Source organism: Euprymna scolopes, chromosome 11 (genome assembly GCF_053919585.1).
Source record: "Euprymna scolopes isolate OS-2025 chromosome 11, ASM5391958v1, whole genome shotgun sequence".
NCBI classification, from domain to species: Eukaryota; Metazoa; Mollusca; class Cephalopoda; order Sepiida; family Sepiolidae; genus Euprymna; species Euprymna scolopes.
In genome coordinates this window covers 94,311,619-94,335,534 of record NC_136492.1, presented here as the reverse complement: position 1 = coordinate 94,335,534, position 23,916 = coordinate 94,311,619, and positions in this window count along the sequence as shown.

Genomic DNA, 23,916 nt, shown 5'->3' with positions numbered 1-23,916 from the left:
TCCACACCCCCCACACCCGCAAGCGGGGGTCTCACCATCGGATATAGTTTAATGTCATATGCAGGACCCAGGAATGAAATGTTACAATTTCATTTTATTATTTTTTAAATATTTTGCAGACAATATTTTTTTCAAATGAGAAAATGAGAATATTTATTGTTATAAAAAGTTACAAATTATTAAGATTCTCAATAAATAAAAAATGTGCATATTCGTTGAATTTATTTTAAGAATGTTTAACTTACAAACACACATGTTTTTACGGTCAATTTAACCTAATATTAGTAATCTTTACATAAATGTATTGTTTCAGACGAATTATCATTAACAGTAAATTGTGCAGATAGATGAACAGAGTATACGTTGTTATCAAAGGATTCCACTACTTATAATCACATTCGTAGACAGACACTATCCAGCCTTCGATAACACGATAAATTAAGTAAGCATTGCTATAATAGATATTTTATATCGCAATAAACTATACTTCCATTAAAATTATATCCATCACTTTTTTTCGAATATTTTTAATGAAATTGATTTAGGAGAGTGTGTTTTGATTGTATATGAAAATGCACTGTCCTGTAGAGAGATTCAACACACCATCTCCATGTTATGTTTTTCATACCCTCTTCCAACATATTATCGCACCATTACTCTCAATTTGACGTTTAATGTTTGGTAGTAACGGACGGATATTTGGATGCAGACATCTAGTCACTGTAGTTTATATTTACTTGATTTTTCACGGACGAAGAATTAGACACAGTCAGTCAGTTAGCACCAACCCTATGCGGGTTTAACCGGCTTCTTCCGAAGGAGGAAGTTTTATGGGAGTAGGAAATTCACAAGCGTTCCCCAGTCGCATGTATATCCCCGTTAGAGGAGATGACGACGTCAGGTTTTTGCAACTTTTGCAGGGAGGTGTCAACGTTCTCCTACATACAGCACCTGGAATTGCCAAATTGGTCACCCATTTTAGCAATGACCAGGCTCAACGTTGCTTAACTTCGGTGATCTGACTGGAACTGGTGTGTCAACGTGATTATGCCGTATATAAGAATTAGACACACATTCGATTTGTAAAGTAGGGAAATCCAGCATCTCAAAAGAAGATGAAAATAAATTGTATCGGTCTAAAAAGACATTTTTCTTGATTTAATAAATACTCAAATACTTAGGTGTAACTCAGAGCAGATACTACACTTTATTACCATCAAGAAAGTCTTGTCACAATTGTTACTGATTATATTTGACCCTTTATCGTAAAATGCCAAATGAAATTAACGTTCAACAAATGTCCACAAGAGAGAGAAACCAGGTTAAGCAGATTGGCTTTTAGTGTGCAATTTTAAAGAAATGATCAGTACCCAATAAACATGGACTATTAGTGTATATTCGATTTGGATGAAGTCAGTGCGCCAGATTTTTCCGTATCAATTTGATCGAATAGCCAATTGGAAGGGAAAAGTAATTTCCCTTAATTACATATGTGAATAAATCCATATTAATAATTTCATCAAAACGACCGAAAAGATATTCTTATTTCGTTTTACTTTCAAAATGAGACAAGTGGAATATATAAATGCAATTGTGTAGATCGCAGACGGAAATGAAATAAATCGATTCTTTCCAATTTCAGGACACAGGAAATGATTAATTAAAATCAAAGTTGAATGTTAAAACGTTTTGTAATGCGGATGGGGCGAAAGGATCTGGCGGGTTGCTTGAATCATTGCTAGTAAATAAAATATAAATATTTAGTAAAACTATGCAAGTTAGAACAGAACTGAACAGTGAGACGGGATAGGTACACAAACAAATAATTTAAAACAATATATGCGAAATCTTTATGATGTTTTTTTTCTATTTATCCTTCAGTAAAAAATTCACTTGTTAATAAAATCTGGGATTCGATTAAGAGTATGCGACCAAAAGAGAACTCTTTTAACAGAAAGATTTAGCGAAAAATATATTAAATACATCATCGTTTTATTGTTTTTATTATTACTGCACTTGAGTATATCAATAAACCAGCGTATTATATATATATATATATATATATATATATATATATATATATATATATATATATATATATATATATATATATACATCTTGTCGCAGAAATGTTAGTGAGTAAGACATTTTCTAGATCCCAGCCGAAATAATTTCAAGTTCTGTGCGGAAGTGAATAAACAAATAAAAGAAAAAAATTATTATCCTAACCCTAACCATAACCCTTACACTAACCCTAACCCTAACCATACCCATAACCCTAACCCTTATACTAACCATAACCATAACCCTAACCATAACCCTAACCATAACCATAACCATAACCTGGAGATAAAATGAATTCGGAAATACATTTTTCCAATAAATACTAAGCGTTAAGGGTGTTTTTCTTTACATCATCAGAATTAATATTAATTTATACAAAACGAAACAAAAAACGGTAGTAGCATTGAAGGCAGGTTTGAACCTGTACCGCAAAGGAGGAAAAGAACGTGACGTCCTTGCCGTTGCGTTCGTCGCAAAACAGGAAATAGTGGATGTTTAAATTAAGGCTAGTCAATCGAAAAGAGGGAATGACTTTCGAAAATATCGGCGACAAAAGCGACCCTTCCCTATAGAAAAATGCCTATTTGCGGGCGAAGGAATTAAAGTTTTTAGCTAATTTTTCCATATTTGTCGTCCGAAGGGTCGAGCTTAAAAACGATACCGATCTTGTGAAAATCCGTCGCATCTGTCGAAAGTTTTAGGCAGACATACAAACATACATTTAAACAGACAGATGATATTTATATATTAGATAATTTTTCTTTTATGCCTGCAATTACTAGTATTTTTCTTGCTTACGCAATCATCAGTGTGTGGGAGTTGAAAATTCCTGCAAAATTGGAAATTCAAACTCAACCACGAAGACACCTTTTAATTTATTTGCTAAGCCTTTACCTCCGGGCCAACAAATTGCTACAAGAATGAAGGGAATTAACAATTATAAACACACAGGTCGAGCGCAGCCACGACACTAACGGCTGTTCGAACGAGAGCAGGTCGTGAACCTTTCATAAATGCTAGTAGACTGAATCTCAGTTCATATTTCCTAGACAATGCCCATCCTTAAGAATTTTAAAAAGGCTTGATAATTATAATTAAATAATGATTATATATATATATATATATATAAATATATATATATATATATATGTATATATTAGAATTTTCAGAAGGTGAGAGATGCTATAATTTTTCCAAAATCAAAGTTTCAGCTCAAACGATAGCTAACAAACTGGAAGGCCAAGACTCGAATTTCGACCCCATTTGGGCACGTTAGTTGAACACATCCGAACTCGGGATTCGAAACCCGAAGCCAGTGCTCTTCCACTTGAATACCGCGTCACACACTAGAAAGCCTATTAGTTAATACAAATCACGTAAACCGCAACGAAATTAAATATATATATATATATATATATATATATATGTGTGTGTGTGTGTGTGTGTGTGTATGTATGTATGTATGTATGTATGTGTTCATATATATATGTGTGTTTATATATATGCATATATATATATATATATACATATATATATATATATATATATATATGTATATATATATATATATATATATATATATATATATATATATATATATATATAAAGTTCAATATAAACACCAGCATAGGATTTTTCCTATGTACATGTACATCGTATTTTTCATTATTCATAATTCATCAAGAACGACGAAAACAGCAAAACAACTTTTGTTTAGTCCCTTTTCCCAAATACAAATTACAAGAAAACGTAATTATCAAAAATAATAATTTTATATATTTATTGTTGCAATATTTTTTGTCGAATAAAGAGGGTGGAAATTTACTTGCTTCAAACCAAAGCAAGATGTGACACAAGGTCTGAAGGTGGGGAGTTAAAGTATGCGGCACTCTGACTGATCAAAAATACATGGACAACCTCGTCGCCATGTTCGGTACAGGCGACTCAGGCAGTAAACTATATACTTACTCAATCCGAAAGTCGGATGACACTGTGTATATCATCTGCACTTCTCAGCCATGGTACCACAGTCCAACAGGTATTGGTCAATTTCCTAGCCCCGTACCTGTGAGGATAAGTGTCGAAAATATATTCTTGACTTGTTTACTTGATTACAAGTTTTCCATCAACCGTAGCAACGAGGAGACCAACCTTTGCAAAATAAAAACAATAATGATGGTAGATATTTATATGCTTCCCACCAACGCAAGATGTGACACAAGATGGGAAGATGTTGTTTTAAGCAAGCGCCTCTAACTAATGGGAACTCTGAACTAGCAAAAATTACTTGGCTATCCCCATCGGCATTCCACGGTAGGGATGCCTGTGGCAGCAAGGAACACACTTGCACCATCCAAAATCCAAGTGGCAAGGCCTGGAAGGGTGAATCTCTTAGGTTATACGCAAGCTGCGTATCTCAGTCTGACAGCAAAAAAAGCAACAAAAAACAAAATAAAACAGTCCGACATGAAAAGCACATTCATAGTGTTTGGATGTACCTTATATACCATTCAAATTATTGTATCAAACTTCACTTTATTTTGCGTCCTTTCAAATATTTATCACTCCATGTAGTATTGTAGGTGAGTACTTCATAATATGACAGTCTAACGAAATTACCTTGCTGACATAAACTGAAACAAGTCGTCAGATTTACTTAAGCAAAAAATTATATAATCTATTTTCGAAATGCACCGTAATTTGTTGAATGGTTGGGTGTCCATCATGGATTCAAAGTATCCAAAAAATCTGTCTGAAAGCTTCATTACAACTAATATATCTTCGTAACCGGTATTATTTAACTTTATTATGACTTGAGTATTTTGAATGGCAATAGAAGGCTCAACATTATTTTTATATTTGTATCCATATTTATGCTCTTTGCAGATTTGCTAAATTTTAACTTTATATGAGCATTTAAAGTTTTGGACAAGAACCATCTATCTATTCTCAACCTCATGACTTTTAACTTTTTTCGTTTACTCTCGGGTTTTCTTCTTCTGCAAGCTATATACAAATCCTTGCTAAGAGTGTGTTTTAGATACGGTTTTTGCACATACATGTTGTATGGTAGTTGAAGGTCTTTAAAACTACAGACGATAAGAAACATACGTCTGCACAATTTTATAGAGCGAGCGATCAATTACAGAATTAGGACTTTCACCCAAAATGATACAATGAACTTCATTTGAGTTAATAATTTACCAATCTAATTATTGGATGGGCATGAATTTATTCTTTTGTTTCAATTCTTTACTATATTGTAAACGGCGAACTTGTTCAAATATATAGAATACTTTATCATTCAGTGCATTTAATAAAACGAGGTTCATGCTGAAATCGCGTGCTAAGAAATCATGTCTACGATGTACCGTTTGATCAAGTCGAAGTTTCTCTTTCATTTCAGGCAACTTAGGAAATCATGTGAAAGTTATGAATAAATCAGATTTTCTATATTTGATTATATAAGTCGTTGTTTTCTGTGTAATCTCATGCATATGGCGTCGTCTTTATGTGAAGCTGGATGGAAAAATGCACAAGTTGTCTGGGTCATTCGGATTTTCATCATTTCGTATGCCATTACGTAAATGGATGTAAAACTCGACTCTAAGATATGAAGTATTCAAATTAATTTTTTACAAACATATCGAAAAGAAAGTGTTAAAACAAATTGCGAATTCGTTACTCTACATGAAAATTGTTCGGCCAAAACATTAAATAAAATACATACATGATATCGATACTTTGTATTTTCGGCCGCATAGATCATAGCTAAATTATAACTAGATTGGCAATGTAGAAAGAACAGTGAATATTACAATGACTCACTTGTATCACCCAGATGTTAAACAATACAGTCGCTATATTTTATTATTATGTTACGCTATACATAGTACTATCTTCAAAAATCATAGAAACCTAATAAATATCGGGTACATTAAGGTGGTGCACATTCATATGTGAGGACCTTTTCTCAGCGTTTATCACAAATTAATAATTTGTGTTTGGAATATTTTCACAGGCGCATTTAAAACTTCTAACATGATTATTGTAAACAGCAATTATTCATTAAATTTGTAATACAATACCGCACTTTACGCTGCGATTATTGTTACTCCTCGTTTCAGCCCGTTTTTCATAATAAATGAAAATTGTTATTGGTACAATAGCAGAAACTCGCTATAAAGATATTGTTGTGTGCAAGAAACAACTTTCATTATAGACTCGTAAATAATCATGTGCATCGACTATATTCACTTGCTGAATATTTTATTTCGGATTCCAGATAATGTTAGGTCATCAGGAGAGAATAAGCAACGTTTTGGGGCTTTCCGCTTAACGGCTTTTCAGCGTATCCCTTGTCCCCCTCACGTATCTGAGGCATCATTATCTGAATGAGATTTAAATCAAATGCTATTTTCAATATTATCAAAATCCCACACATGTCATACGGTCGCGCGTATCACATCATTCTTGCGTAAGAAAACGTGTTTTTTTATTGAAAAAGTACATAATTGAATAATATTAAATAAATAGATTACTCTACTTACAAAGATCGTCCACATTTCTTTATCATCTGTTTTTCTTGACTGATGTTTTAGTCGATTTCACTTATTCATCATATAAAGCAGTATAAAGCCGGTTATAACATGACCGTATTCTTCCAACCGTTGATCATATTTGCTGGTGAAAATTTGATTTGGAGAAGTATTATTTCAACTACTGGCTCAATGGTGCCTTTGCTAATGTAATAAAGATGTAAGAAGGTATGACTATTATCGCTCATTGATAAAAGATTACCATTTGGACGGTAGTCATTTGAAAAACAGTATTGTACAAGGTGGAACAGTAAAAGTGTCGCCCTAAAGAAAACAATACTACAGCTTTATTTTAAAACTTTTATTGAAAATATTAATTCAGATCACTTGATTAGGTAGTAGATCTTACATCAAATGCCCTCAGCTTAAATCACCGCTTCGATACAGGCCCGGAACTGGGAGTAAGCCTTTTCCACAAACGCCGGCAGCAGCTCGGCGAATACTCGGAAAATTCTCGATGGATGACGGCGATCATATTTCTTTTAGTGTTGTGAGATGTCATGTTAGTTATGTTCTCGACATATGACCAAAGGAAATAGTCCAGCGGGTTCAAGTCGGAGAAGAAAGGAGGCAGTAAGAGAAGGATACAAATCGCAGCACTTCTTCTGAAGCCAAGCCTGGGTCTCTTTGGACTTGTGAGCCGGCGCTGAGGCATGCTATACAGCCATGGTCTGCCAGCGGCCAACTAATTCCACCATGGGATAACCACACTCTTCAGCCCACCCAGGTATACTTTGATGTTGACTTTCAAGCCGACTTCGAAGATGTGAGGAACATATGTAGTCCTCATTTGAAATCATACCAAAGACAAAAACCTGGCCGAAAACTTTGTTTTTATAACCCTGAGCACGTCCCGGTTATTCGTGATAATCCAGCGATGCATTTGGAGGGTGCTGGCAATGGTTCTGTGTTCATAAATTGGATCGGAAGTGAGCATGTGTTGTACAGTGGTGCATCTCCGATCTTGCTCGTTGAACATTTTGTCACTTTCAGAGGTGATAGAAGGCTCTTATCGCTCTTGGGATTCGTGCACGAATGGCAAGCTTGTCTACAACAAAATAAAAATCAGTTTTCATCAAACGGAAATGGAATGCCGTCTTTTCTAGAGTGAGAATTTTATCGTTTTATCCTGTATAGTTGTATACTTTCAATGAAATTTCTTTATGTGACTATTTTTTCAATTGTTCAGAATGTTCCGCAAACAGAGGACGTTTAATTTTCCCGCTACTTAAATACAATTCAAGCGGTGCATTCTTTCATTTCTGAGTATCACAGTAATTATATATCACAGCAATTTGTATAATATCTACCGTTTTGTTTGAGTCCGGCATTAAACGTGTTCTACCTCCTGTATGTCAGACTCTAAGAATCTGGAGAATATTTCTGGAGTCTGTTTTTTTTTCTTCCGACTAACAATCATTCTTCGTCGGTTAGCCTAAAGTCAAATTATTTTATTTTATTGTATTTTATTTTTATTTCACGATTTTTTATTGCTTCGATTCTTTGATGATTATTTTAAAGGCGGCAATTTCTTTGGTCTTTGTCTTCCACTTCACGCCACGAATGCCATTCTGTTTGCATTAGTTTCCCTTCTGAAATGTTTTTGCTTTTGACTCTCTGTCTCGCTTCTAGTTGCCAACTGTATTTTATTATATTCTCTCTATAAAGTATTCTAATTCTCTGTTTTCGGCAATCTTTTTTTCTATTTACCGATTAGCGACGGAAATTTTCTGGGTCTACGTTCTACGCTTCACGATGAGCTGCCAGTCTTCTTGCGTAGCTTTTTGTCTGTAACTTTTTCTCTTCAGTCACTTTACTTTATCTTATATGCAGTGGCCTCTATTTAAAATAAATATACAAAAATACATTAGAATTAATTAGTAATTATATGATTTAAGTGAACATAGCATTGGTGAACATAGCATTTAAGGACGTCGAACCAGGAGAGAGATGGTTGGAGATTGCACAATTCCTCCTACAAAAATTTCACACGTAAGCATCCTTACAATAGGTATCCATAGTCTATCAAGACTGTAGGAAGCTACCGTCTATGTGAATATATATATATATATATATATATATATATATATATATATATATATATATATAACTACTTGATTTACTCACATAAAATTAATATACGAAAGTATAGATTTATGCGTAAACTTTAAGTATTTACTTCAAAAGTGCTACATACGTAGGTAGAGCTAGTTAGTAAGTTGTAAAATGTATATGGCGATTAAGCTACACTGAATATTCCGACTTATAGGAAGGGCGCGGTGGATACTAGAAAGCTGGTTGGCTAACTAAAATTTCAATAGAAGGTGAGCATATAAAAACGACAAACAACCACAGAATTCGCGCATAAGCCTGAAGAATCCTAGAGTGGATGAAACGCGGAATATTCAGTGTAGCTTAATCGCCACATACATTTTATAACTTACTATATATATATATATATATATATATATATATATATGTGTGTGTGTGTGTGTGTGTGTGTGTGTGTGTGTGTGTGTGTGTGTGTGGAGAAAGAGAGAGAGAAAGGGGGGATAAATAATTATACTGATGGATAGAAAGATAAACTATTACTGTGTTTATATAATAGTGCTTCATAACAAAGAGAATAATATGTCCAGTGTACTTTATATTTAGACACACCTTTTAGAATACACATTTGAGATATGTCTTAACTGCACCTTTATTAACGTAACTATTGATTTAAAAATCTATATGCGAAACCGTATGATTCGACGAAGAATCGAAACGTTTGTGTTACGTATAGTATTATTCTTGTATTGTAACACTTTAAAAGATCGTTAGATAAATTGAAAAGTGTAAAACGTACAGTTACGCAGTAAATTCTGTTATTTTAACAATGTTTTAAATGAAAAATCTTTCAGAAATATATAAACAATATATATATATATACATATATGCATATGTATACATACAAATGTGTGTGTATATATATATATATTGTTTATATGTATGGGTGTGTTATATGTATATATGTATAATATATATATATATATATATATATATATATATATATATACATATATATATTGATTATTTTCGTTAGTCCTGCATAGCTTACTATGTTATCTTATACGCACAAATATTTTGTATAGCAACATTTTCCAAATTTTGATGGGCCTAGAAAATTGAAAATGTCTGCTAATACATGGTGACCCCAAAAAACGGGGCCCAACTCTAATTAGGCTCCGTTTCTTAGTGTTTTGTCTGAATGAAATGAAATTTTGGTCATAACTAGTTTATTATATTCAAAACATCACATCAAAACATTAGGGTATTTGGCCTTTTTTTCCGTTCTACAGCATAAGTTTTAGATGACCTCCATTTAGCTTTTGTTTTTGTTTGTTGGGTCACCCTGTTTTGAAAAGAAATATCGGTATTTTTATCATGTCACATCCGACAATATATGGCGTCTCTATTCCGAATATCAATTTGTAAAGTATAAACTTTATACTTGCAAATGTGGTGTTTCTGTTAGAGACATTTATATAGTTCATACGTATTGTAACAAGCAATTATTATTAAAATAGAGTACTCTATGTTTTTTTTCTACTCAAAGGAACAAAAAATTAAAATGTGTTAATGTTTTTCCAGGAACTGCCGTGGTTTGTACTTTTTACGTTAAACAAACTTCACATACGTATTCGCAGCTTCTTTTTGGAACTGATCTTTTATCTTCTAGTAATCGTAACGTGAAGATTATACAAAGAAGTAACGAAAACGTTAGCAATACATATGGAACAACAAATCGATTAATGACTGCTCTAGTTAGAGAGCTATCGCGGCGCATTGAGATTAAAACTCTCATGTGTCCTACAGTAAGTTTTTCGACAATACATTCAAATTTATATTGTACTGTCGAGACCCTACTGTTGATTTTATAAAATTATTTTTGTATAATAACTTGAATAAAAACTTAAAATTCAAAAACCAACTATCATGGTTCGATTGTACTATACACAGAAATATTCATTTCGAACACGACCCCGTTATATCAAAGGACCTACTACACCAAGGCCTTTCTACCTGTGTGATGTTATTCGTTTGAATTCAAGTTTAAAATGAAAAAAATTCATCTATTTTTGAGATGAGGATTGGTTATTCGTATTATTTGGATTCATCGGACTACCATTCTTATCACTTTTTGCGGAAATGTTTCTGTCGAATTCTGGCGGAATTTCGAACGGAACCCTTTATTAACTTCACGGGACTAACATGCTCTTGTTCCGTCAGTGACTGGATAGAGGTCTTAAGTCATTCGCAATTGTATTTTTCGATAACCCACACTAAGAATTGAATATTCAACCTTCAGGTGAATATAACGTGTGCAAATGATTTTTCCAAGTACCGTAACAACTTTGCCACGGGCCCTAGTTTGAAGTTTAGGAGCCTTAAACCTATTTTTATTTCTAGTCGTAAACACCACTATTTATTACTTATTTTTATTTTTATATATTACTATATATATATATATATATATATATATATATATATATGCATATATATTATTCTTTTTACTTATTTCTTGTATATATTATCTATAATTTATAATTATCGATTCCCACATCGTATTAAATTCTATACTAGTTCTGCATAGTAATTAGTTATCCACCAGTATATACTTTGAGTCGTCTTACGCTCCACAGTTCTTCGTCTATAATTTATATTCTGTCCAATAATGGAAGATGGTTTCCCTTTTCCCTTCAGATAAGGGCAGCTATAACCACTTGTTCAATCTTTCCACGTACTACGGATTTTCGATATTCTTCTAATTGTACTTTTAGTTGACGACATGTCTCACAATTTGTTAGTTTCCTACATTTATATAGGATCTCATATACACCGATCTTAGTCATGATTTTGTTCTGTTGGGCTTGAATCTCACAAGCTATTTCAGGAGAGTTGAATCGCCCCTGAATACTGTCCTGATATTCATTGAAGTTTTTTTTTTAGGCAACTCCTTCATGTATGGTATACAAACTGTGGTAGTTTTCTGCGTGGTGCCCTTTTGTGTCTGGTCCAGATTTATTGAAGCTAATGTCATGTGCTCTGGATAGTTGTTTCGGTGGAGAGTTTCTCCTAAACTGTCTATCTAATCTTGATGTGCATTGTCGTTACTACATATTGCTTTTGCTCGGTGTTGTAGGCAGTAGACGATTTCTTTCTTTACATTTTATGGATGGTGGACGTTGAAGTTTAGGTACTGCCCAGTGGAAGTTGGTTTTCGGTATGCAGAGGACATAAACCCCTGATCAGTGCTGGTAACCAGCATATCTAGGAACGATAATTTGTTGTTATGTTCTTTTTTCCACGTGAACTGTATAGTTAGACTGATCGAGGTCACATGGTCTAGTAATGTTTAAACATCTTCCTGGGGAAGCCAGTATGGATATGTCTGTCATATATCCTAACCACATTGTTGGTTGTGATGGTGTTAATCATAAAGTCATTTCCTCAAAGTATTTCATGTATGTATTGACTATCGTTTGAGAAAATGATGATCCCATCGCCAGAACTTTTTCCTGACGATATATATCAGATCCCATCACGAAGTATGTAGTTTCTACACAGAAGGTCTACATCTCCATTATAGTGTCAAATGGGATGCAAGTGCGTTTCTTCAGTGAGATATCACAAGTCAGCTAGTCCCGCGCCACTGTCAACGTCTCATCAGTGGGTACTTTCATAAAAAGACTCACCACACCTAGACGCGCCATCTTGTTGAAATAAATAGGAGCATTGTTTATATTTTAAACGAAGTGAGCTGAATTCTTTACGTATGATAGAAGATTTGCTGATGATTGCGGTGATTATATCTAGTCAAGTATCATAGTTATTTTTCACAGATCGCTGCCTTTTTAAATTTTACACAAAATTTTAATATTTCTTAAAGACTTATTTATCCTAATTTCCGATCTAAATGTTACTAAGCTTTTTTCTTTCTATCTTTACATGTTGTATAATTCTGACTCTTCTCCTTTTCTGATGAGGAGCATTTAGCTTCGAAATGTCATGGCATTAAGAGGTTTGGTTCTTCCTTCTTTCTCTTTTGTTCGTTTTCTTTTTTGCTCTAAAGTTATATGTAACTTTTTATTAATCATCTCTGACTTAATATACTTTCTACCAACAGCACATGGCACCTCCAAAAATGAGTTTAGAAATATATCAATAAAATATATAACAATTCTATACGTCTCATATTGTAACCCGCGCCTCCCCATCATACGCATTCAAACACACAAACCGACCATCAATCAGGCTTAATATGAGAGAGATGGTACATTTAAGTGTTTTCAAACGATTTTAATCGACTTTTTCAATAATTCACTAAAGGCATTTTAAGTTCATTTCTTACTTAAAGACGACTCATAAAAGTCTAAAACATTCCCGGCCATCGTGAATTTCTTTTTACACTCGAACAGAACGTTTGAACATTGGCCCGAAATGATGAAACAAACAGGAATTATCCCTGCTGTACAAACATCCTTGATAAGAAATAGGTAAAATAGATGATAAAGAATAACATTGAACAACCAATATTTAGTAATCCATTCGATTTTTACAAGAATAATTATAATCTTGAAAACTTTTGTTATTATGATTATAATTCTGGGTTTGAATTTGATGGATCAATAAATATTGTTTATTCAATTATATTCTTAGTCACCTAGTTTTCCTTTTTTTAGTTTATTTATATTAAGCTTTTTATTATCTTGATATGTTTCAACTTGAAAATAATATTTATATTTATCTTGTTTTTCTCTCTTTCTCTTTCTCTCTCTATATCTCTCTATCTCTCTCTTTATATATATGTACATATATGCGTATATCTGTGTGTATGAATATTGATTCGTGTTTCGCTATCGGTGTGTGCGTTTCTTTATGAGTGTGCATGCTTGTGTGCGTATCGATAGATTACCGACGCATTTGGAAGCTGAGATTAATAAACACCGGCGTGAATAAGTAAAGTTAGAGAAGAGAAAATAGTATTTCTAGGCAGAAAAACTGCCGTAGGATATTTATCAATTTGTATTCCTATTTTTAATATATCTTCAAACCGCGTGAATATCGTCAAACCGCGCAACTCTTATATATCAAGTGTATTCGTTCGGCTGCCTATATGTGTATCCATTACAAACACATATAACCAGAATCTTTATACCCCCTCTGCCCCTATATATATATATATATATATATATATATATATATATATATATATATATATATGAGAATAATAGTACAACAAAATCAACAATAACAAAACAAAAATCGAAAAGTGCTGTTCGTCACGATTTCAGTCATTTTGAAAAAGCCTTGAAATAAAGGGGAAACATTTATGAACGTATGAATATTTTGTTTCTTCATCTTTTATAGCGGTTTCAGTTTAAAAATAATAGAACATTAACTAATCACGCGATGAGACTATTGAACAAACATAAAACAAACATAAATCCGCTAAGTACATAGCACATAAAAATTGATAGATTCGTAGCAATAATCGATTGATTAGTCATTGTTTTGTTTTACGCCATATCAACCCATGTTTGGATCATATAATGCCGACTCGAATTTTATAAAAGTTGAACGAAAAATATAGAACAATTTCAACAAGTTTATATATTTACCAACGCAATACATTTGACAAATTTATATATTTAACAAATTCATATATTTAAAAGTTTATAGATTTAACAAATTAATATATTTAAAAATTCATATATTAAACAAATTATAAATTTTCACATTTTATAAACAATTTGTTTTTTAGGTTCCATATCAACCACTATCGGTTATTTAAAAATCTAATCAACCTACATTCGTCATGTGCATATATATATATATATATATATATATATATATATATATATATATATAGTAATTTATAAAATATATATGGCGATTAAGCTACACTGAATATTCTGCGTTTCATCCACTATAGGATTCGTCAGGCTTATGCGCGAATTCTGTGGTTGCTTCTTGTTTTTATATATGTTGAGGATTTCTAGTTAGCCAATCAGCTTTCTAGTATCCACCGCGCCCCTTCCTATCAGCCAATGGGTATGCATTTTATCGAACAAAGGATCTGTTTTAGAACTAGGTTAGTGGTTTAAGGTAGACGTGTTCCTTCTTTTTTTATATATAAATATACCTATGTGTACACACACAAATGCACATATATATATACATATATACATATATATATATACATATATGTGTGATCGTTTATGTATATTCATGTTTATATAATTTATTTATTTGTTTGTTCTCTATTGTTATTATTATATATTAGCTGATACGTCCGCTTTTAGGCCTAATTTTTTCATTTCTTTGTGTATGATTTTCTTATAGTTTTCTCCCTTGATTTTGTTGGAGTTTTTTTATTATAGCTAGTCCGTCATCTCTATATAGGCCGATATCCGTAGTATCGAATATGCTTGTGAGGGTATATAGAATGAATAATCCCACAAGATCTGATGCCTCTGCAACCAACACTAGCAGAAATAATAATAATAATAATAATAATAATAATAATAATAATAATGATAATAATAATAATAATAATAATAATAATAATAATAATAATAATAATAATAATAACAAACCAAACCCGGACAAGAACAACCATACCATAAATAAAAGTACTAATAACGAACAAGATAAATGCAATTGTAGACACCGCACACTTTGCTCAGTCCAAAATAAATTCCTAACAAAAAGCGTAGTTTATCAAGCAACAATATTTGCGAAAGAAAACCCGAATAACAAGAAATATTACATAGGCATGCCTTCCTTAGATTTAAAAACCCGATACTATGACCACAAAAGTACATTCAAAAATAAAAAATCCCGTATAAAAACAACACTAGCGAATAAATACTGGGAACTCCAAGAAAGCGGACATTCGCCGGTAGTCGAATGGAAAATAATGAGACAAGCTACCACGTACAGACATTTAGACGACCCATGTAAATTATGCCTCCATGAAGAATTTGCTATCCTGTACTTTAAAGAACATCAAAATCTATTAAACTGTAGACGAGAAATAGCAAACAACTGTGTTCACAAAATAAAACTTACTCTAGGATAGCGATACAAAATAGCTTTAAAACTAACAATAATAATAGAAAACAAACAAATAAATAAATTATATAAACATGAATATACATAAACGATCACACATATATGTATATATATATATATACATATGTATATATATGTGCATGTGTGTGTGTACACATAGGTATATTTATATGTAAAAAAAGGAAGGAAAACGTCTACCTTAAACCACTAACCTAGTTCTAAAACAGATCCTTTGTTCGATAAAATGCATGCCCATTGGCTGATAGAAAGGGGCGCGGTGGATACTAGAATACTGATTGGCTAACTAGAAATCCTCAACATATATAAAAACAAGAAGCAACCACAGAATTCGCGCATAAGCCTGACGAATCCTATAGTGGATGAAGCGCAGAATATTCAGTGTAGCTTAATCGCCATATATATTTTATAAATTACTAACTAGCTCTACCTACGTATGTAGCACTTTTGAAGTAAATACTTAAAGTTTACACATAAATCTATACATTCGTATATTAGGTTAATGTGAGTAAATGAAGTAGTTATATATATATAATAATATAATAAGATTGAAGTAACTTCCAACTTAAAAACAGTAAATTTTCTAGATGTTACCTTTAACCTCCCTAATAATACTTATGAACCATACACTAAAAATAATACATACCCCCTATATATACACCCTATGTCCAACCACCCCAAACACATTATTAAACATATCCCTAAATCAATAGAAAAAAGGCTTAGCACAAACTCATCTAACTCCAGCATTTTTAACCTACACAAACCCTTCTTTGAAAATGCTTTAAAGGAATCTGGATATTCCAACCCTAACATTACATACTTGGACCCTAATAAACCCAACAATACAAATAGGAATAACAGATCCCGCAAAGTCCTCTGGTTTAACCCTCCCTATAATAATATGATAAAAACTAAATTAGGTAAAAAATTCTTCATGCTTCTTAATCACCACTTCCCCCCTAGTAATATTCTACATAAAATTTTTAATAAGAACACTATTAAGCTTAGCTACAGTTGCACAAATAATCTAGAAAATAAAATTAAAAAACACAACAATAAAATACTAAATAACCACAACTATAATAACAATGGTCAAAATAATTGTAACTGCCTTAACAAACCCCAATGCCCGCTCCAGCAAAATTGTCTCTCAACAAATGTGGTTTACAAAGCAACTATTGCCCCTGCTGAAGACCCACAAAACAAAAAATTTTACATTGGCCTTTCAAGCACCACGTTCAAAGACAGATTTAGAGTGCATAAATGCTCCCTAAATAACCCCAACCACCCAAATAGTACTTCATTAACTAACCACTATCTACTACTTACCCGAAACAACCTCACCCCAATTATTAGCTGGGAAATTCTTAATAGAGCTAGTACCTGTAAATCACTAAACTCCCCATGTTATTTATGCTTAACTGAAAAATTACTGATTACTAATTTTAGAGATAGAGATAAACTTCTAAATAAAAAAACTGAAACCTCACTTAATTGTAAACATTATAAATCCCACCTCTTAAGCAACTTCTCACCCTTCTAATAATAACTATAACCCACCCCTAAAATCTAACACTAACGAATTACACACACCCTACTTACAACCTAAACTATATAGTCCCCCATTCATTTTAAAAGAACCCCTCCACAGAACCCCCACCTATTTATCCCACCATTTTTTAGCTACATCTCTCTTTACCAAACTCATTTTTGTACCCCCCCCCTTTGCCTTAATCACTCCTTATGTCATTATTTAAAGGTTCTCGCCCCATAGTCTCTTATTGGCTATTTCCATAATCAGGTCTCGATTTCTATTATTTCAATTACGTACTTATCACAATTGGTATCCTTCGACTTGCCTCTCGGTCTATTATCTACTTGTTAACAACTAATCATTTACTTACCTTCTATTTTAATTAATTATTTAATTTACCATCTACATATAACATATATAATACGCTTTTCTCTTATATTTACCTCTTACTAATTCTTTCAATAATAATTATCATATTTTTTAACACGAAGCTTATTTACATATTTTTCGTATTTGTGTTTGTACATATACTCAAGCACATGCTTCTCCCCCATTGATGTGTGTATTTTTTTTTTACATGTGTACTCATGTGTATGTATTTGTGTGTTTTTGTTATCTACTTACTATCTACATTTTATTAATAATTATATTAATTTTTATTATTTAATTAACTTACTTATATCCTTAGTTTTTTTACTTTATTAAATAAACCTATAACGTATAATTCACCTATTTACCCTTCTATTTCTCATTTCTTTCTTCCAACTTAACGCCCGACAATTCAAAAAACTATAAATAATAAATTAAAAACAAAAAATTAATTTTTTCAATTTCTCCCTGCCCAGCTAATTTATATATATATATATATGTGTATATATATGTGCACATGTATATATATATGTGTGTGTGTGCGTGTGTATGTGTGTGTGTTTGTATATGTATGTATATGTGTGTGTATGTATGTATTTATATGTGTGTATATATATGTGTGTGTGTATATGTATGTATACATATGTATTTGTGTTTGTGCGTATCTTCTATATGTGTGTATATGTATGTGTTTTTTTTTTTTTTTTTTTTTTTTTTTTTATATATATATTTGTATTTGGTTACGTATCTTCTACATGTATTTTTGTGTGTGTGTTTTTCTGTGTGTATGTGTTTTATTCACTTATTATAAATATCTCCCTAATAATTTTATGAATTTTATTATTTGATTAACTTACTGATATTCTTACCTATTTCTATATTAGTAAAATAAACTTGTAACGTATAATTCATTAATTTATATTTTTCTCTTTCTCTCTTTCCTTCAACTACAACGCCTGAAAATTTATAAATTATTTATAAAATATTTTTCAATTCCCCCCCCCTCCCAGCTAATTTATATTTATATGTATATATATGTATGTATATGTATATGTATATATATATGTATGTGTAAGTGTTTGCATCTGGATGTATGTGTACTTGCATATATGTTTATATATGTATATATGCGTGTATTTTTACGTATCTGTGTATGTGTACATATATATATATGTGTTTGTATATGTATGTTTGTGTATATATGTATATGTATATATATATATATATATATATATATATATATATATATATATATATGTGTGTGTGTGATCACGCATGTGCTTTTCCCCCATTTACGTATGTGCATTTGCTGTACATATTTATGCGTGTGCTTATATTTGTGTGTTACTTATTAAAAATGTTTTTTTTTTTTTTTTTCTATTATTTAAGTTACTTACTTAAGCCTTCACCTATTTTATTTTATTTCACTAAAATAAACCTGTAACGTATAATTTCTACCTGCCTGGCTATTTATTTATATATATATTATATTTAATTATATATATATCATTACACTATCAAAATAAACCTGTAAAGTATAATTCATTAACTTATTTTTCCTTTTCTTTTTCTTTCCATTTTATAAACAATAAATATCTTTCAATCTCTCCCCGCCCGGCTAAATTACTTTAAACCCCATTTTCAACCCGTTCCTTCACCTATTTTATTTTATTTTATTAAAATAAACCTGTAACGTATTATTTCTACCTGCCCGGCTAATTTATTTATTATATTTAATTATATATATCATCACACTATTAAAATAAACCTGTAAAGTATAATTCATTAACTTATTTTTCCTTTTCTTTTTCTTTCCATTTTATAAACAATAAATATCTTTCAATCTCTCCCCGCCCGGCTAAATTACTTTAAACCCCATTTTCAACCCGTTCCTTCACCTATTTTATTTTATTTTATTAAAATAAACCTGTAACGTATTATTTCTACCTGCCCGGCTAATTTATTTATTATATTTAATTATATATATCATCACACTATTAAAATAAACCTGTAAAGTATAATTCATTAACTTATTTTTCCTTTTCTTTTTCTTTCCATTTTATAAACAATAAATATCTTTCAATCTCTCTCCGCCCGGCTAAATTACTTTAAACCCCATTTTCAACCCGTTCCTTCACCTATTTTATTTTATTTTATTAAAATAAACCTGTAACGTATTATTTCTACCTGCCCGGCTAATTTATTTATTATATTTAATTATATATATCATCACACTATTAAAATAAACCTGTAAAGTATAATTCATTAACTTATTTTTCCTTTTCTTTTTCTTTCCATTTTATAAACAATAAATATCTTTCAATCTCTCTCCGCCCGGCTAAATTACTTTAAACCCCATTTTCAACCCGTTCCTTCACCTATTTTATTTTATTTTATTAAAATAAACCTGTAACGTATTATTTCTACCTGCCCGGCTAATTTATTTATTATATTTAATTATATATATCATCACACTATTAAAATAAACCTGTAAAGTATAATTCATTAACTTATTTTTCCTTTTCTTTTTCTTTCCATTTTATAAACAATAAATATCTTTCAATCTCTCTCCGCCCGGCTAAATTACTTTAAACCCCATTTTCAACCCGTTCCTTCACTAACATTAACTTTCCAACCTGTTGCCATGGTGATCCTTTAAATTAACTGTTACTTATGCCGTTATCAACAAAAGCAGCGTCTTTTAAGTTTAAACTGTTAAAAAACACGTATATAAGAATTTACACATAATTAATATTTAATTATAAACCCCTCTCTTTTTTTTAATACACTCCTACTACTTTAAACTCCAACGTCCTCTCCCCACCACTCCCCCTTCTTTTCTAACTCCCCTTTATCTACGATCTTTCCATTTTTATTTGACTTTATAACTTAGTCCATCTATGAATTCTGATGATGCTAGTTGGATTTTTCCTCTCTTTGAGGATTTTCCTCTAGTTGAAACAATTTGTAAACTCATTCTGGACTCACAGTAATAAATTTCCTATATATATATATATATATATATATATATATATATATATATATATATATATATATATATATATGATTGTTGAGCTGGATTAAATCCGACGATATGAAATAAAATGGAGGTGGAAGGACCTGGATACTCAACGTTTCGCCCGATTTATGCGGGCTTCTTCAAGAGTGATGGTCATTGACGAGAGAGTCGGAGGATGTGGGCTATATATAATGATGGGGAGAGCAATGTGTTTTCCTTATGTAAATTAGATGTCATATATACATATATATACATTTTATGAGTGAAAAAAATAAATTAGAGTAAACTAGTGTAGTTGATTACGTCTAAAAGTTAAAATAGCGTAGAGATTTTTAAAAAAAATAGTGTTTGGAAATATAGCGGTGATAGATTAAGTAAATAAAATGACACGAGATTACGAAAGAATTTTTTTTTTATTTTAAATTAGAAATAATTGAATTGGGATAAAATAGCGTAGTAACTTAAAAGATGGTGTCTAAAAATAAGAATAGGAGGCGATAAAATGGAGTCTAAAAATAGATAATGATAAAATAAAATACAGTAAATAAGTAAAATAAAAATAATAAAATTAAGTGAAATTACGATTTTTTTTATCGCGTTTAACCGGTGTCTTAGTTGTTCTCTTTAATAATTATTTTCGACAGAAAGGGAGCAACGTGGAAAAAAACCTTTTCTTTGCTTAATTATATTGCTGGAATGGGAGATTATAGCTGACTCAATTAAACGTCGTGTGGATCTGTTATGTATGTGTTTAAGGAAAGTTGCTTTGTTAAAATCAAAATGTTGGTCGTTCTCCATGATGTGACAAAATATGGCGTTGAGTGTATTGTTTTTTTTTTTTTGCATCTCTTTTGTGATCATATATTCTTTTATTTAAATTACGTTGAGTTTCTCCTACGTATATTCGTCCACAATCAAGGCAGGGTTTGGAATATATTCCGGCTTTGGTTGTTAATGTTGGTATTAGTTTTAATTTTACGTGTTAGATCCCTAATTGTTAAAGAGTTTAGTTTTGTTATTTGAATGCCTGTCTTATTTAGGTTCTTATAGATTGTGTCGTTGTTTGTATTAGGTGATAATGTTAATTGTCTGTTGTGTGTCTGGCTATTTAGGGAATGGTCTCGGTTTCGTTTTTTTTGTTGTTTTTTTTTTTAATCTCTACGATATTTTAACTTTTAGACGTAATCAACTACACTAGTTTACACTAATTTATTTTTTTCTCTCATAAAATGTATATATATATGTATATATGACATCTAATTTACATAAGGAAAACACGTTGCTCTCCCCCATCATTATATATAGCCCCAATCCTCCGACTCTCTCGTCAATGACCATCACTCTTGAAGAAGCCCGCATAAATCGTGCGAAACGTTGAGTATCCAGGTCCTTCCACCTCCATTTTATTTCATATCGTCGGATTTAATCCAGCTCAACAGTCATACTGTCGGAATGGAAGGACAACTTTACAAAAGAAAGCTGCGTAAATATACTAACACACTGATCGAAGCTCACTCCAACACAAACAGGAGTTCTTTCTTACAACGATGCATTGACGAGAAGGTCATTCCCAAATGTACCAATAAGATCTTCCAATCCTCCCACCATATTTTCCCTGAACACATTGAGCAGTATCTAAGCGCATCAGCACAAACTCTTAGAAACAAAGCAACTTACTTACGAACTATTGCCAAATCACTAGTAGACAATCTACACATGAACCACTCTATTTCTAGGAATACAACCTCTAAAATTAAACGACGGAGTATATCTTTCAACTCTACCCACGACAGAAAACTTAACAGAAAACTATCCAATCTAATCTCCAACAGCAAATGGGGTTCTATTGGACGACCAAAACTCATACAAATTCTTACAAACCGGCCACTATCAAACACCGAGACAGAAGCCCTCAGCCTTGGTTTAAAATTTGCAACAGGAATCTATCCAAAGATAACAACCAACACAATCGCTCGAAATTATAAACACGAAGATACCGACTTTATGAAAGGTTTTATCCAGGGTATAATATCCACGACCACCGCCCAAACCAGGGATATCACCCTACCAAAACGATACATAAATGCATTATCACACATAGCTAACGATCATAATATTATGGTCTCACCTGCTGACAAAGTGGGGGGATTGTAATAATGGAAGCAACTGAATACAAAGATAAAATATTTCAACTATTACAAGATAAACACACATATGAAAAAACTACCTCTGAAATAATACATAAAGAAATTGACAAATTTAACAAATCTTACAAGAAATTAATACATAATGATAAAATATGGACTACCTACATAGAATATCATCCTAAAATCCCGACCTTATATGGTTTACCCAAAACACATAAAAATAACAATCCAATACGCCCAATCATCTCTGGCATTGGCAGTGCCACCCATAAGATAGCAAGAGCGATCACAAAACTCCTAACGCCATTATTGGGCACAATTAGCAATTCCCATATAAGAAACTCTGGCGACCTTCTTAATGAGATAAAAAACATAGATATGAAAAATAAAACCATGAATAGTCTCGATATAGAATCTTTATACACCAATATCCCTACCAAGAAATGTCTCAACCTTCTTTCAAAACACTTAAACAAAATAAAAATTAAATTACCTTTGCCGATAGATAATATAATTAAAATTATAAGTATGTGCATTGACATGACATATTTCACATTCGATGGACTCTGCTACAAACAAAGATTTGGACTGCCCATGGGTAACCCTCTAAGTGGGGTTTGGCATGTCTATTTTTAGAATTCATAGAAACCTGACCAATGAAATATACATTGCCCAAGGACACCTCCTACTATAGATATATTGATGATATCTTATTTTTTCTCCCTATATCTTCCAAAATAGAGAATATTACTGATAAATTAAACAAGATCGAACCCACTATTAACTATACGTATGAAAGAGAAAATAACAACTCCATACCTTTTCTTGACATCAATATCATAAATAACAATTATCATCTAAGTTTTAAAGTCCATCGGAAAGTCACGAATAAAAATGATTACATACACTTTTACTCTCATCACGATGCTAAAATAAAAAGAGGTATTCTAATAGGTTTTTTTTCTCAGGACCCTGAGAATATGCAGTGAAGAATACATCGTGGAAGAATTTGAGTATATCGAACGTACATTCATGAACTTACAA